Genomic DNA, 16,636 nt, shown 5'->3' on the forward strand with positions numbered 1-16,636 from the left:
AACGCTCCTTTTCTGGGGCTCCGAGCTGGCACAGAGACCTGAGTGAGAGACGAGCGAGCTGTTTGTGATGAATGCAGGTTGGTTTGTAGCCCACGGCAAAAACAAGCACACATGTCATCCTGACAAATCCAGGGCACTAAACACAAAATGAAACTGCCCCGAATCTGCATCAAAGTGCTAGATATTTCCCCTGTCCCTAAATTACTTTAGGGATTGAATTTCATTTGGATGGTATCAATCAGAATTACATCTGGTGCTGTGATCATCATTGCCCCATCTTTATTTTATTCCCATTTATAATTAACAATAATAATAATCATAATTTGGTCACTCAATCCACGACTGTTTGTGGGACGCTGCTGTGGACAATTGGCTGCCGTGTTTTGTCCACAAAACATAGTCTATTCACTTTACAGTATATTCTGTGAAGCGCTTTGAGGCGTCTCGAAGGCGTGATAAGGCGCTCTATCAAATGCAAGGATTATTATTATTATTATCAATTACTATGTCAGTTGCCAGCCACATTCACAGCCAGTTTTCCCCTGTGTTGCTAGAGAGATAAGCAAGTATTCACATCAGTTGAATTCCAGTCTTATTCAGAGATGCTTTTTGAATGGGTTGAAACATTTCTTCTGTACTTTCTTAGCACTATTTAAACAGAGGCTATTTCTGTTTGCTAACTACGATGTTAAATTCACACATAAAATAGGAATATGTGTAACCATTGTGGAAAAGAATGTTTGAAACAAACAATTATCCTGGATGAAGCATGAAATGACCTTAGAGTTTATCCAGGCTATTTTACTTGGGTTCTGTGTGGAGTAAGGTTACTCCAGTCTCATCTGTCACTGCAGATGTTATCACTAGTAGTAATGCAGCACTTGTGGTAATTACCACTACTCACTCAACAGGCAACACATTTTATTAAAACATCATAATCCTTGCATTTGATATAGTGCCTTATCACGTCTTCGAGATGTCTCAAAGCGCTTCACAGAACACGCTGTAACGTGAATTGACTGTGTGTTTTGTGGGCAAAATACGGCAGCCATGTGGTATTGATAGGGTATTGACACAGTATTCCTAAAAGTAGTTGTGGTATTCATAATATTTACAAGCCCAATGGGTATTGATTTGTTTCTAAGCTGCTAGTTTCATTGTTGGCAAGGACTAATAGTCCAGAATCTGAAATGTGTGATAAATCACACCAAACACATTATGAAACCTTGCTAAATCTTACCCTATTGTCAGTTTTAGACCAAATGCCTTTTTGATGACTCGAAAAAAAACTAAATAATACTCAGGAACACATTACACTATAATAGCATTTTTATATTATCATCAATTATTTTGTTCAATTATTTGAATTGAATCTATTTTCTTCTCTTGTGAATGGCTGGGCGTGTGCTCCAGTTCAGCAGTTCAACAGTCGAACAGGCTCCACTGGTCACTAACACCACTCATTACTTTGTGGAGTCCAAGGCAAAGAGATGGTGAAAGGTTCCCGCATCAGTTAGATACTGAATGCTGCAATGTTATAATGCAGTAGGCTGTGCAATAGGCAATTAAGCGGAGGCATCTTAATTCATCAATACACCGTCAAGAATGTGCTCAGTTTGTATATCGCTGAACTCTTAAATACCTTTTCCGACTATATATAATAATCCTTGATTTTGATACAGCGCCTTATCACGACTTCGAGACGTCTCAAAGCGCTTCACAGGATACACTGTAAAGTGAATTGACAGTATATTTTGTGGCCAAAATTAATGGAAGAATTGACGTTGTTAATGGATGGACTAACCTAATCTTTGATGAAGATCTTGAATAAATGCTGTCAGAATCAACAATTTCAGCAAACAAAATCCACCATCTGTAGGAGACTGAGACTCGCTGTGTGTTTCTGTTACCTAGTTACCAGCAGGTGTGTCAGTGCCAACTAAATTGAAATGGAGGATTTATCTTCTCCTGTTTGTTACCGCAGGCTCGACTGCAGATATTCATTTTTATATTCAACTGGGAGGAGGAGGAGGAGAATATACGATTCAACTTTTCAAACATTTATAAAGTTCTTGAAAGGCTTCCTCTCAGGTTCGCGAACATTGTCTGCTGGCCCGCTCACAAAGCTATGTGAACAGCTGTACAGGTCTAGCAATAGCAATCTTATAAATCTTTACAGGACCTTCCTAACATTGGATTAAAATTGACGCTGGATCTATTGATCAGACAGTCGTCTCCCCAAAGCTGCTGGGTTTGAGCTTTGAGACCTCTGTGCCAAACTGACCTATAAATTCAATTAAAAGCAATGCCTCCCATTACATTACATCATTATAAACCCCACATGTTTCTGCTTTAGTGATGCACATGTTTATATAAATGTAGATTGAGGCTAATTGTCTACAAAAACAAATGCATAGGCACTCTGAGCTGTAATTTTCGATTGATATGATTTAACACAGTCTTTGGATTTAATCAATGTTGTGTTTCCACTCGCATGTGCAATGTTGGGATCATTTAAACTTGAGCAAACTTTTAAAGATAATAAAAGCAGAGATAAAGCCTTGTAAAGGTATCCAGTTAACCACACTTAGTCTAATCTTTTTAATTTGATTGGAATCCCAGGTTCATAAAAGGGAAACACCTTTGACACTTTCTGTTCCAATCTTGAATTAAGTTATGGACTGAAAATAGAGTTTTCTATTTTTGTATAATTATATATTTAAAAGGAATAAACTGCGCCAGACTATAAGATGGGTGTCGCCCACAAAACATACAGTCAATTCACTTGACAGTATATCCAGTGAAGTTCTGTGAGATGTCTCGAAGACGTGATAAGGCGCTGTGTCAAATGTAAGGATTATTACTATATTATTATAAGCAGAACCTGTGTGTAATCTATGTGGAGGTTAACATTTGCTCCACAGTATTTTCAATTAAACAACATTTGATTTAATCTGAATCTCACACGGGAAAACAACCGAACAAGTTTGCTGCCTTATTTTGAAAACTTTTTACTGCCTTTATTTTGCTTTCATTTTGTTTCTGTATGTAAAGGATGGGGCATGTTGTCTGAAGGACTGCGATGACATAGTTACAGTATGAAAGATTCTATCAGTCACTCTACGCAGTGGATCACTGTACCTCGATAATGGCAAAGTTTGGTTCTCCCACGTTCTCGATGGGTTGGCATCATCTCGTTTATTTTCTTACGCTGTACATACAGCAAGATGCTCTAACTCCCAACACACAATGAACTGAGATTTCATTATTTGCATAAAATCAGCTCATTGTAAATGAGGCATAACATGATTCATCATAGCATGAAAGGCAAGGGGTAACCTTTGGACACGTTGGGCTGATGCCAGGCAGTAATATGTCCAATCCTGCTGTTGCCTCTTGTCTTGTGGATAGAATTTAAAGGAACAAAAATTGCCTGCATTTATCAAAAATAACAATAATCCTCGCATTTGATATAACGTTTTATCACATCTTCGAGACGTCTCAAAGCTCTTCACAGGATATACTGTAAAGTGAATTGACTGGGTATTTTGTGGGCGAACTGCGGCAGCCAATTGCACACAGCAGCGTCCCACAAACAGTCGGGGATTGAGTGATCAAATCACAATGTGACATGAAGAATGATTTAATTGCTTTGTTAGTAAACAAGTCTGGCATCGAATAACTAACACTCAATTCTGAAAGAACAATGGTTAAGTACAAGATTTAAGATAATGGACAATCCTGTACTGGTTGTTCACTTGGCTGTTTGTGGGACATTACTGTGTGCAAATTGGCTGCCGAGTTCACCCAGAAAAATGCACATTTTACAGCATATCCTCTGAGGCACATTGGGTTATCCTCCTGACACTAAACCATGTATATATATAAGGATTATTATTTGTCTTATTTGGGGTTTAAATGGAGAAAATTGTGCTACCAGAATCTGGCTGTTGATTAAAGCCTTAAAAAAGAGACATCCTTCCAAATTAATTTATGTCAGTGCCATATTTAAGATGAATTTGGTGTCACTTTAGCTCGCCAAGTGCATGTTGTGATCTGCCGATGGGAACACAGATGCAAAAGAAAGGTGGAGCCGAGTGTCAGGAACGACAGCAGCAATTGTTTTGTGTGTTCCTCAGGAAACCCTATCGGACTTCATGTGTCCCGGCTTCTCAGAGCGAGCATGCTTTGCTGCCAGTTAAACATCAGGTAGTTTACATAACTGCTATAATAGTGAGCTTCTAATGGGTTTACTATATGATTTACAATGATCTGTGGAGTGGGCCGAAATCTTAGGCAAGTTTCCTTACTCCACACTCCTCTGTTTATCAGCAGTGAGTAGGAACCTGGTGGTTAGTCGATTTGTGGATCGCTTAAAAAAGTAGTAGTGATAATCTGGTCACTCAATCCTCGACTGTTTGTGGGACACTACTGTGTGCAATTGGCTGCCGCGTTTCGCCCACAAAATGCACAGTGAATCCACTTTACAGTGTGTTCTGTGAAGCGCTTTGGGACGTCCTCCCGACGTGAAAAGCGCTATATCAAATGCAAGGATTATTATTACAGTATATTCAGTGAAGCACTTTGCGGTCGTCTCAATGATGTGAATAAGGCCCTATATCAAATGCAAGGATTATTAGTAGCAGCAGCAGTAGTGGTGGTAGTAGCAGGCAATACTGTGACATTTTAACATAATGATGAGATGCAACGATGCACATAACATTTGCCTGCGCACGCTAACCCTATAGAGTTTCACGTGTAATTTATTTTTACTCCTTAATTGGATCTGCATCAAGTGGAATTGCATGAGTGTGTTATTCGAATCATGGGAAGTGGCAACTCATCTCTGAGTCAGGTTATATGACGTGCGTCTGTATGACCGTATTGCGAATCCTCATTAAATTGTTCGCTGGGTCCACAGTTTGCTCGGGAACTGTGAATGAAGATACTTTTGTCAGTTTACAGGCAGTTGTGTTGTTTGTGCTCAGCAGCCTGGCAGCGCAGGTGATAGTACAGCTGTGCCCCTCAGCAGATGGCTGTGTGTTTGACTTGCCTGTCACTTGCACTTGTCACAGCGCTGTTTGTAAGGCAGTGCTGCAGGACCAGCAACAACAACTTGCATTTACACAGTGGGGCAGCGTCACAGAGTGCTTAACAGTGGCGGAGACTGACACCGAGCAAGGGGGAGGGAGGGAGGGAGGGAGGGAGGTCTTCAATCATGATCTGAAAAAGGGGGTGGAGGGAGCGAGGCAGAAGGAGGGACTGGAGTAGAGAGTTCCAAAGCTTCGGGGTTGAAAGCGCGGCCACAGAGGGAGGGAAGAAATAGAACGAGAGACAGCCAGTTGCAAAAATCCTCTGGTGTCAGCTGATCGTATTGCTGTACTGACCTCATTCACGGCGTAGCTTTGGGTGAGGATCATTTGTGCCTTGAGTGATCATTTAGGCATTCCGTAAGCAAGCAGCGGAGAAGGAGAAATACAACAGCCAAAATAAAACCTTGAAATCTATCTGGGACAGACAGATATTCTTTTCGAAGGCAGTTGGCTAATTGCAGCTTAAACATCTGCGTCAGCCAGCCAGCAAAGAGAAATGATGAAAAATCTAGTAAATTATTAATATCCGTATAAGAATATCCCAGTTAATTAGGTCCAGCTTTCCTCTTGTTAAACACCTCCTGTTTAACACTTCCCTTTCACATCGCAAAGCAGGTGTTTCACTCCAGTCCTTTTTGGCTCAGCTTTTCCCAGTGGAGAGATCTCTCCTGTAATCGATTACATTTTCAGGCGTGCATGATCCTTGCCAGCCATTTTACTGTGTGGCGGCTGCTTGAATTGTGTTTACTTCTCTATTTGCTTTGAAAATATGTGTAAAGTCCACGACTGAGAAGAAAAAGACTAGGAACTTGAACCACATTGAATTACAAACGTATTGAAAGTTCCCTCCGCAGGATTTGTCTGTGTGTGAATGAACCTCAAACCTCGATCACTGAGGTAGGTTCTGCACTGTATTGTAATCACCAGTACTCAAACCCGTGTTGCAACGTCTGGTTAAGTGTAATCTCGAGAATGTGTGTACACGTGTCCAAAAGAAGATTAAAAGCAATCAGCGACGTTGGGTAATTTCTCTTTTCGTTATTTTAGGTAAACCAGGACAGCGACTCAGATCAGCCAGAATGACAATAAGGGAAATCCAAATCTAACCAGGAAATCACTAGCCCAGTTAATCACATTACCCGGTTTCAAGGTGAGTGTTTGCATTCTTACTATCAAATTCGCTCGTGCCTAGTTAATAAATAATAACATTTCAGTTTACGACAGGCCGCCCAAAAAGTCGTATTTTTCAGCTACCCGATTATCTGAAGAAATATATCACCGTTTCTTTAAGACGTTCTTCAATAATAAGTAATAATCCTTGCATTTGATAGACTGCCTTATCACGTCTTCGAGACGTCTCAAAGACATTGTGATGGTATCACGAGTCTGAAGGCATTTTGCCCACTGACCGTTACGGCTTTTGCTTATAGGTTGAGAGCATGTTTACACCTTCAAGCCTGGCTGTTGAGGCAGACAGACAAATACCTTTTTAACAAAACCTTTTTTAAAGTTTAACAAACACCTGAGATTACTGTTCACCTGCATAACTCGCCCCTGGGTTTGTCACCTCGGAGCAAGTTCAACCTCAGGAACACCTGCTTACCTACTCCCCTCCTTGGAGGATATTGTTATAAGAGATCCGACTCATTTTATTCAATTGCAAAAAGAGCAAAGGACTTTTTGAACCAACTGAGTTTCCCAGGATTCTAGAATTATTATTTATTCCTATTATTGCTTAATATGATTGGGTAGAAATTTAGACGGCAAAAAAAATTATAAAAATGTTTATTTTAAAACGTGCTGAGAAGCGAAATGTCACAGTGGGGCTTGTGGGTTTTGAACACTGGTGTTTCTGTGGCAGGTTTAAGCTGGTTGACAAGATGAGCGTATCTTTGTAACAGCTTTCTGCCTGGAATTATAAGCCTATTCACATCAGAGCCTGTGTTAATATAGTGAATAAATGATTCAGTGGTCTCCCACAGAGTCTCTGAAACTCAAACGTCAGCTGATTCATTGGCGCGTTCAAAATACAACAATAACAACAAGCATTTATATAGCGGCCTTCACGTGGGGTAGGGTCCCGGAGCGCTTTACAGTGGCGGAGTCTGACACCGAGCCGGTGGGGGGGTGGGGGTGGCGGGAGAGGAAGGGGCGGAGGTGACCTTAAGCACGATCAAAAAGGCAGGTCTTTAGATGGAGTACAGAGTGGACTTAATGGAAGGAATCACACTGAACTCTTCCACTAAGTCATTCCAGGCTCACTTAAAGAATTGCTACATTTCGAATCTCTACCCAGATAGATATCTGGGGGTAGCATTCAATTAGTCTCTGACGCACAACACTAGAATTGATGCTGAAATTGGAATTCATTCAGTCCAGAAAAACTGCAATTGTATCGAGTAAAATCCCAGCTCCAAATAGATCCCAGAGCGTGACTAGTTACAACCTGGCAATGTTATTATATATAATAATAATCCTTGCATTTGATATAGCGCCTCATCACGTCTTCGAGACGTCTCAAAGCGCTTCACAGAACAATAATATATTCTGTCGAGTGAATATTGACTGTAAAGTGAATTGACTGGAAATTTGTGGGGGAACCTTTCCGAGTTGACCTGTATCACGATTGGAAGCGTACTGAAAACAAGGGTGGGCTTTGATTCTTAATTGCTGAATTAAAGCTAAATAAACTAAACTATCACAGCCTGTTCTTTTGCAAACCCATCTCTGTTTGATAGATGCATTACATCAGCTTGTCAAAGCTATTTCGGTATAATCTATGCCATTTTGGGTTGCAGACAGACCAGCCAGAGATTAAACTCAACCCACACGAGTGTCATCTATTTAATTCAAGGCTATGATTTTTGTCTTTACTTTGGCAGGAGTCAATATTGTAAGTGAGGTAATGTCAGCCTTTTACAACACTCGCTTGTTTGTTTCCAGAGTACACGGAGTGCGATGAAGTAGGTCTTTAACTAAATTAATATTTTCAGAGAGCTTTTACATTGGAACGCAATAAGCCTTAAAGGGTCACGTGTCTGAACTTCGTCTGATTCACAAGGATTGTGGAGTCCTGTAGCTCAGTGGTTAGAGCACTCGCCTCGCAAGCCAGAGGACCCGGGTTCGATTCCCGGGCTGGGCGAAACCTTGGGCAAGTTTCCTTACTCCACACACACGCCGCTGTTTACCAGCAGTAAGCAAGAACCCAGTTGTTAGTCGATTGGCAGATCACTTTCCCGGGGGTAATAATTTCTTCCCCAAAAAATAATAATAATTTGGTCACTCAATCCACAACTGTTTGTGGGACGCTGCTGTGCGCAATCGGCTGCAGCGTTTTGCCCACAAAAAATACACGAGTCAATTCACTTTCTGTGAAGCGCTTTGAGACGTCTCGAAGACGTGATAAGGCGCTATATCAAATGCAAGGATTATTGTTGTTATTATTATTTTCATTTCAACTGAACCTGCCTTGGCGTGAAGCTGTGGTGCTGAGAAGCAATCAGCTGGTTTTATAGTGTATGCAGTGCAGCAAAGCTTTACCTGTGGGAGCAGCCTGGCTTCTTGACAGAAAGACTAAACCTTCACTGCAGCAACAGAGAGCAAGAGAGAGAGAGAGAGAGAAACAAAGGAGGCTAAGGCTGACCTTTATTACTGTCCTCATTTCTCTCGGTGCAACACTCTAAGCCGCTCCACTGAAATGTTTTTTAATGACCCATCTTCTAATCTTTGGGTCGTGAGCTAAAATTTACACTCGCTTAAGGTCGATCAAAAATGGTTAATTAGCAACATCTCAGCCTCACCTAATGAATAATTCCCTTATAACTACCCACAGACATGTTGCCTTTCGCAGAAAGATACTTGGTGTGTTATTGACGATGTGTGTAAATATTTTTCTTTGAAGCCATCTCAAAAATAGACAGAAATTTCCCTGAGATAGTGGATAGGTTGCCTTCCAATGAAAAAAGTTATTCAATCTGATTTATTCGAGTAAGTACATTTTATATGAGTGTAGGACATCTTGATCCTGTCATTGGAAGAAAAGGGGGAAGAGGGGGTAATCTGCAAAAAATGAGCTCAAATGGATGGTGAAAAAATAGCCAAGAACAACTTGCACTTACATAGCGCCCTCCACGCAGGGCAACGGCTCAGAGCGCTCGAATATAATAATAATAATATAATCCTCACATTTGACAGAGCGTCCTATCACATCATCGAGACGTCTTAAAGCGCTTCCCAGGATACACTGTAAAGCACGGTGGAGCATCGAAGCATTACGCCAGCAGTTATTCCATCAACATTTGAGTCCAATACCTTGTAGTTTTATCATCAACTATAATAGAGCTGCAACTTGGCCTTAAAAAGGATATATGAATTAACTTATATATAGCATTCTATATATAATATATATATACACACAGTAATTTCCAGAACTCAACCTCGATGTTGAAGGAGGTGCCAAACAGAGGATAGCTGCTTCCGTACTTAGAAGGAACAAGTCAGTGAACCTTTCATGTGTTTTCCAAGAACGAGTTGCAAAGTAGCGCTGGGCATAAGTCGGAAAGTGAAGACACACAACGTGGAGAGACCAGAATAGGGACGGTAATGGAATTTTGCATCGTCCGATTGTGATTGAGAAAGAAAATTGGAAAGAAACGAGACATTTTAAGGCGCCTTAAAAAGGCGTAGATGATTATTCTGTTCGCTCCGAGTCTCAATACGTCATTTTATATTAACTGGAGCTTAAAAGCAGTAACGGTGCCATCTGCTGGAGGTTTAGATACTCAGGGAACTTTCAAAGTCCAAACTACAATCCAGTTACATATTAACACAGAACTTCTGCTAACTATAACTTTGATGCCCCCTCTCTCCAACTCTGCCTCCTCAGACATTAACACGCAGCTTTAAGGGTTTCAATACTGTGCTCCTCACCAAACGTCGACAATGATCTTGAGTACTGCATGCAGTTAATAATAATAATAATTATAATTATAATAACAATAATCTTTGCATTTGATACAGCACCTTATCACGTCATCGAGATGTCTCAAAGCGCTTCACAGAGTAGACTGTAAAGTAAATTGTATTGTATCTCATTCTCTTGAGAGTAAAACAAAGTGCTAAGATTGTGGGCTGTCTGGGGGTACCAAAGTGGAACTGCAGCTGGCTTTTGATGATAAAACTACAAGGTATTCATTTTATGGTGACATTTTATAGGGTCCACTTGAGATTCCTGTAGCCAGGGGATAGCTGTCCAGTTCTCAGGTCTCTGAACTAAGGGGGAGGCTCAATGATAATATTAATAATAATAATAATCCTTTCATTTGATACAGCGCCTCATCAAGTCTTCGCGATGTCTCAAAGGTGGTTCATAGGATACACTGTAGAGTGAAATGACTGTGTATATTAATAATAATATAATAATAATCCCTGCATTTGATATAGCGCTTTTCACGTCTTCTCGACGTCTCAAAGCGCTTCACAGAATTTGCTGTAAAGTGAATTGACTGAATATTTGTGGACGACCCGGCAGCCAATTGTGCACAGCAGCGTCCCACAAACAGTCGTGGGTTGAAAATGATCAATTTATTCTTGTTTTGTTTTTTGGAGGGATCATTATTAGACATGTGGAGTAAGGGAACTTGCCCAAGGTTCCGCCCTGCCTGGAATTGAACTCAGGTGTCTCGTTTCCTGGGCGAAACACGGCAGCCAATTGCACACGGCAGCGTCCCACAAGAGGTCGTGGATTGAGTGACCAAATTATTATTATTATTATTTATTTTCAAATTTGCACCTGGCTTTTCTTTTCCCTCGCTATACGAATCCGATAGGAAAGGCAGTCACAGCCCCTCAGTTACGCAGGCACATTTGGAGAATGATGTGCAGTGCAGTGCAGGCCAAAACGATGGACGCACTATATATATATTTCCCCCCCGTCAATGTGAAGCAATTATTGCCTCAATTCCCTCAGCTCCCACTGCATTTACTACCGCTTCCTGTGTTTCCATTTTCATTGTTTCAGGATGGATGACACAGTTTGTGCTAAGCCGCAGAGATATTGTTTAGACTGCGGCTCACTCAGTCAGTACATTGGAGGCTGAGGCCCCTATGGCACCGAGTTAACGTAATTCTGTCTTGTTTCACAATATAGAATAATGCATCAGATTTTCTCTTCCTTCTCCTCTCTTCTCCTCCCTCCTCACCACCAGCACCAATCCTCTTCCCAATGACGATACATTCTATCCTGTGATAACACTGGGAGCGTTATTATACGAACACACTGCCTGACATGCAATGCAATAATTGTCATTTTAACATTTTAAATTCAGGCCACAGCAACCTCACCCCTCAAGTTACTTCAGAGCATTGTGAAAACCCTAACCCTAAGCATTTTTTTAAAAAAAAATTGCAGTCCTGTAGCTCAATGGTTAGAGCACTCGCCTCATAAGCGAGAGACCTGGGTTTGATTCCCGGGCAGGACGAAACTTTAGGCGAGTTTCCTTACTCCTCACACAGGCCTCTGTCTAAGTAGAAACCCAGTTGTTAGTTGATTGGCTGAACACTTTCCCGGGGTTAATAATCCCTTCAAAAAAATAAATAATTTGGTCGCTCAATCCACGACTGTTTGTGGGACACCACTGTGCGCAATTGGCTGCCGCGTTTCACAGACAAAATACAACATATTCTGTGAAGCGCTTTGAGAGGAGTCGACGATGTGATAGCGTGCTTTATCAAATGCAAGGATTATTACTATTTTATATTAAAAAAAAAGAACTGCCTACTTTATATCATGCGCCTGTAATTCACCATTAAAAGTGCGATGTAAATCAGGATCGAGCAGTCCCCAAACCAAAAGCAGTTGAACCCAGCTACTGGGATCACCTTGAGGAAGTGCTTTCCGCAGCACATCGATAGAGTAAGCCGCAGTGTAAATGCAGGGGATGTAAATCAATTTGAATCCAACTCGGAAACTGCCCTATTACGTTCCTTTGATGTCATTAAAGAGGCAATCACGTGATCAATATTTCAGCAACATAATAAATGAAATGAAACACTGTACATTGGCCTATCGGTCCTCACCCCGATTTCCCTTCATTTACCCCCTCTGCCACTCCCCCATCCCACCAAAAACAACAACTTGCCTTTATATAGCGCCCTTCACACAGAGTAGCGAGCGTTCCAGAAGCACTTGAAACAGAAAAGCAATATAAACAGTATAAAAATAATGAGTGATGACAAAGGCCTGTGCTAGATTACTGAACCAGAAACACTTCAGAACAGTTGCAGTTCAATGCAGTGTTTGAGAATATTAACTGCAACCAGACAACCTTTCTGGCTGTAGATGAAGCTGGAAAGAAAAGCAAAAATAATAATAATTTGGTCACTCAATCCATGACTGGGACCGCTGCCGTGCGCAATTAGCTGCCGTGTTTCATCCACAAAATATACAGTCGTTTCACTGTACAGTATATTCTGCTTTGATCCATCTTAAAGACTTTGATAAGGTGCTATATCAAATGTAAAGATTATTATTATTATATAGGGTGAGTGTGTAAGTGGGCAGGAATCCATGCTCAGGAGAGTGCACCACCCGTGAGGCTGAGAAGCACTGGGGAAGGAAAAGGAAATCACACTCATACTGTTGTTTTCTGCTGTGATTGTCTCTCAAATTAATTACATCCTGTAACTGAACACCATATAAATAAATAAGACAAAACCCAAACCAACCTCACAGCCGTCAGCAGCTGAGTGGGTGATAGCTGGATATGATCCCTGTCTGTACACATGTCACAATGGAGTGAGGACATGATATTCTGTGCCCTCTGCAGCAGACAGGATTTTCTTGAATGTAAACTCAGTGATAATAATAATAATAATCCTTGCATTTGATATCGTGTCTTCGAGACGTCTCAAAGCGCTTCACAGGATAAACTGTAAAGTGAATTGACTGTTTATTTTTTGGATAAAACCCGGCAGCCAATTGCGCACAGCAGCGTCCCCAGGAACGGTCAGGGATTGAGTGACCAATTTTTAAAAAAAATAGGGATCATTAACCCAGGAAAAGCGATTTGCTAATTGACTAACGATCGGGTTCCTACTTACTGCTGAGTAAGCAGAGGCGTGCTCTGCAACAACACACAGGCAAATGCAAAATCCAAAAACAGATAACACTGATTATCACTGAGAAAATCTCTCTGGCCTCCACAGCAAACACATGAATCTATTTATTTATTACCTACACAGTGAACTGCTCTAAATAGGCTATTCCAGAAATCAGTCACGGCGAGCTTTGATGACTGAGATGCCAAAATATGCTTTAGTGCTAAAGCCTGTGGCATTTTCCGAGTGAAGTAAAGTAGAACATCATGCCGGACATGAAGCCTGTTTACCCGAGGGGATTCTGGCACTGTGTGTTGGAATGAAACCCTGGAAATGGCATCTAAATAAATGAAAGAGTCTTCAACCTGTGAAATGCTAAAATGTTCCACTTAACAGCAGTAAATATTCACACACGCTGATCACACACAAGCCATTCGGAGTAATCATTCTAATTAGATTGGATAACGTCGGACTTTATAATACACAAAAGCAACAAAATTACATGTGTAAAACGCCTTTGACATCGGGAGGATGGGGCCAAGGCGCTGAACAGTCAGGGATCAGGACCTGACGTAAAATAGCAAAAGAATCAAAAGCGTGATAGCCAAGCCTTAAAAAACAAGCAATGCATTTGTGCAAACATTAAAATGCTTAAAGCAATTAGAATAATGAGTGACCCGTTTCGCCCACAAAATACATGGTCAATTCACTCTACCGTGTATACTGTGAAGCGCTTTGAGACGTCTCAAAGACGTGATAAGATGCTTTTCGCCCACAAATGTACAGTCAATTCACTTTACAGTATATTCTGTGAAGCGCTTTGAGACGTCGAGAAGATGTGAAATAGGCTATATCAAATGCAAGGATTATTATTATTACATCAAATGCAAGGATTATATTATTATTAATATATCGGTTGGGAAGCTGCATTTCCGTTGTCTTGGCTCAGTCATGTTATGTGTTGAGGTTGTGCTGAACAGGGAGTGTAGCTGTGAAGGTGCACTGACTGCGTTTAAGAAGCTAGTTTGGGGGTTCAGCATATCTGGCAGCAGATTAACAATTTGACAGCTAAACAAAGTCAGCCAGTGCAGTCGGACCGCTACAGAAAGCCTTTGGAAGTCATGCAGAAATCCTGTTACAGAGAACGTTTCATGTGGCTGACCGTACCCATTAAAGTGGGAGCCATAAAGCACGCCTGATATATCAGAGTGTTACAGTGATGGGCTCCTGTAATTGACAGTTTGCATTTGTGATGAGGGCTGTGTGAGGCTGTGTGCTCAGTACTTACAGTGATGCAAATCAAGGATGTTTCGTAAAGCATAACGAGGCCTTCTGTTTTTCTGTGCAGCCCTGCCTACTCCGTTGTATGTACTGTACATGGAGAGCTAGCTCTTAGCTGCACAATGTACCAAAATACAGCAGTTGTCTTTGTGCAAAGAATCACACACAAATATTTCAAGAGTTCAAGGGAAGTTGAACTTTTATACTCTCATTGTTGCCGCTATATGTTTTGAAAGTTTATATCCCCACCGTTATGAATCATCTCCCTCGTAGTCAAAAAGAAATACGTTCTCTGTTTGCCCAACAGTACGTGGGAACCCGGTGGTTAGTCGATTGGCGGATTGCTTTCTGGGGGTAATAATCCCTTCAAAAAAATAATAATAATTTGGCCACTCAATCTAAGACTGTTTGTGGGACTCTGCTGTGCGCAATTGGCTGCCACGTTTCGCCCACAAAATAGTCACTTCAATTTACAAGTGTGCTGTGAAGTGCTTTGAGATGTCTCAACGTCATGATAAGGCGCTGTATCACGTGCAAGGATTAATAATATTATTATGATTATATATTTGGGATTTATCCGGAGAATAACATTTATTGCTCTGCCATTAGCAGTGCATTTTTTTAAGCAAACAGCGTAAGATAGATCACCTCTGGTCTGACATAACTAAATGTCACGGTGTGCCATAGCTACATTATACTGGAGCTGTGACACCCAAGCAGCTGTCTACACACTTGCAGTTCGGAAAGAAAAGGCTGTCATGGAATTTTTTTATTTCTCCCTAGAGTTGCACCATATGTTTGCAGTTTTGCACATAAACAGCTATATTCTTGGAATGAAGAAACAGGGAAGGCACTAAATAGTTCATGTTGAGTTATCGTAAACTTTCCAGCATTGAGGTTTGATTAAAGTACGGTTAGTTTTAGGTGAAAATCCAGGAATAGAACTGACTGTGTACACAGTGAAAGTGTGGTCATTTGCTGTATCTCCTGTCTCATCCCTACATTGTTTTACTCTTCTACCAGAACCCTATTCTCCTTCTAATAGGTATCCCATCTACACCATGGAAATTCCAGAGATAACTGGTTGGAATGGAATGCTCGCTCTCTCTGGAGGTACATATCCAGTCCACCTAAATCCGGAAAGTATTAGGCGCAGGTTGGCAGAAGCCAAGCTTTCCCGCTACTTGTCCAGCTAGGACCACCATACCAGTTAATTAGGGCTTTGGAGGAGCTGAGTGGGAGGATTCCCTGCCCCCAGTGACTGGTCAGCCCTTCCAGGTCCTGTGCTGAGCCAAGCTGGGGTCTGCTGCCATCAGCAGTGAGTGCCCAGGAATACTGCAGATCCTCCCGGCTCAGGAACCGGACTAGGGACCATCACAGAGGGCTGGCTCGATTCTGACAAGCGTATCACCTTGGAGCCAGTAGAGAAAGGTTGAAAATCACTGCTATGATACGTGCCAAAATGCGGAAACCTTGTAAACCGTGTGAAAATATTTATTTAGCTGGAAACCAAACTTAAATGGAGTTGTATATGTCACAGCAGCTGCTTCTCTGTGAAATATTACATTGTACTGTTTTCACTGTTATGATTTGGTGCTTCACAATTCTCAGTGTTTCAATTACATCATATTAACAAGAATCGGTGGAACACACACATTCATGCACACCCACACACACACCCACACACCCACACACACACCCACACAGAGTGAGTTATCTAAATAAACTTCCTCTATTGGAGGCTCATAGTGAAGTAGAGTTGCAGGAAGTTGCCGCACAAACCTTTCTTCCCCGCTGCAGTGTTCAGCGTTTGTTAGAGTTTGCAGAGATTATAATGTGAGCAGATGTTTCAGGGCTCCACACTGAGCTGCAGATTGCTCTGCGTTGCTCCTGGGAATTGAGCACCAGCAGACTGGACCTGTGTGCAAGACAGCCACGTGCTCAGAACTCCTTCTCCCATTGCCCTCGTCATATTGCTCCCCTTTGATGGTGACCCTCATTCCCGTGGAAGAAGGTTGAATGAGTGTATCTAATGGAAACATTGACTGGCAGAGGTTAAAAGTTATTGGGGTCACCTTCAAGCAATCCAACATGTGACCGCCAAAACACCAGATGGATCTTTCTCTCCTGCCTCCTCTTTGAAGCTCCCTGTGCTTCTCCTGCCA

The 16,636-nt window shown here is 41.5% G+C and overlaps 1 protein-coding gene and 1 non-coding gene across 2 annotated transcripts in view; both read left to right on the plus strand.

The window, feature by feature from the left end:
• The first annotated feature begins 5,731 nt into the window (after window positions 1-5,731).
• csrnp3 (cysteine-serine-rich nuclear protein 3) overlaps window positions 5,732-16,636 on the plus strand; it is a 30,191-nt gene continuing 19,286 nt past the window's right edge. Inside the window, exons 1-2 of the mRNA XM_007889860.2 lie at window positions 5,732-5,990; window positions 6,141-6,243. The gene's annotated coding sequence lies outside the window, so the exon portion shown is untranslated. The remainder of the gene's footprint in view (window positions 5,991-6,140; window positions 6,244-16,636) is intronic.
• trnam-cau lies at window positions 11,501-11,573 on the plus strand. Its single transcript has one exon. It is a non-coding gene; the product is annotated as a tRNA-Met (tRNA).

This window comes from Callorhinchus milii, unplaced genomic scaffold (genome assembly GCF_018977255.1).
Source record: "Callorhinchus milii isolate IMCB2004 unplaced genomic scaffold, IMCB_Cmil_1.0 Scaffold6, whole genome shotgun sequence".
NCBI lineage: Eukaryota > Metazoa > Chordata > Chondrichthyes > Chimaeriformes > Callorhinchidae > Callorhinchus > Callorhinchus milii.